Genomic DNA, 1,338 nt, shown 5'->3' with positions numbered 1-1,338 from the left:
CGCCATCGACCCTACCGTAACCGCAATCAAAACGCACACAATCAATGCTCACACGCATACAATACACGAACACTCTCACAAACATATAACTCCCACCCACGAATACATATACACGTATGACAGCAACACGTAAGCACACATACACAGACACACAATGAGCAACCTCGCACACACACATCAAACAACCTCTCCTTTCCATCACAGTACTCCGACGCCCACTGGTCCCGCCTCTTCGCCTCCCGCTGGGATCCCACCCCCCTGACCGAGCCCGCCGCGCGCCTGGCCGGCTCCTGGCGCCGCCTGTTCTCGTCCAAGGCCGCCTGCGACGCGGAGGCGGCGCCCTGGAGGCGCCCTTGCCACTGGGAGCTGCAGGCGGCGCTCGCCGCCATGGTGGGGCGGGGGGCAGGGGGCGCGGGGCAAGATAGAGGGGGGGATACGGCGGCGCCCTGTTGTGGCCAGTCCGTGCGTGCGGCTGCAGCGACTCGATTGGAGTGCCGCAGTGCGGCGGGGCGGGGCGCGGTGTGGGGCGGGGCGGAAGGGTGTGACCATGGGTGTCTGCCGTCAGACCCGGGGTTTGTGCCGCAAGGGGGCGGAACGGCGGCGCTCTCAAGGAGCCATTGAGTGGTCTGAGCGCTGCAGACTGGCAGCAAGGGGTCGACCTCCGCACGGCGGACTTGGCGCATGCCTTTGGCTTCCTCCCCCCCCCCAAAAAAACCAGCATCTCTTACCCACCTCGCGTTCCCCCGTTTTCCCCGGGACACCCAACCAACGCCGCCCACCTCTCCACGCGGCCACCTTCCCTCTTGGCAGCTCCTCCATCACCCCCGCTCGCCCCTGCCCCCACCCTCCGCCCGAAAACAAGGTCGAGAGCCTGCCCGGCCCCAGCGACGCGCGCGCCGCCGCCGATCCAGGCGCCGACAGCCCGCCCGACGCCCTGGCCGGCCCGCTGGGCGCCCCCGCGCCCGCCGGCGCAGCGACCGCCGTCGCCGCGGCGGCACCGCGCGAGCTCGCCGTCTGTTTTTTGGTGGATGGCAGCGGATCTGTTGGAGAAGGTGAGGGGGGGATTGTAGCTTCCGGGCGCGCGGGCCGGGCCGCGCGGCCGGCATTGCAGGCGGGCGGGCGGGGCGCGAGGGGGCTCGTGGGCCGCCGCTGGCCTCTTTCGCGCGGCCCCGCTGGCGGCGCCGTGAAGCTCGCTGCTTATCTATTGTTGTGATGCGCAGGGCCCGAGCGTGATTGTTATCGCAGGCGCTTTCGCATACCCATGACATTTTGGGCCCAGCACTTTTCCAGCACATGCCGCCCCCCCCCCCCCCGGGCCCTGACACGCAAGTCCCCTAC

This window comes from Monoraphidium neglectum, assembly GCF_000611645.1.
Source record: "Monoraphidium neglectum strain SAG 48.87 unplaced genomic scaffold scaffold05193, whole genome shotgun sequence".
Classification (NCBI taxonomy): domain Eukaryota; kingdom Viridiplantae; phylum Chlorophyta; class Chlorophyceae; order Sphaeropleales; family Selenastraceae; genus Monoraphidium; species Monoraphidium neglectum.
This window is presented reverse-complemented; position numbering follows the sequence as displayed.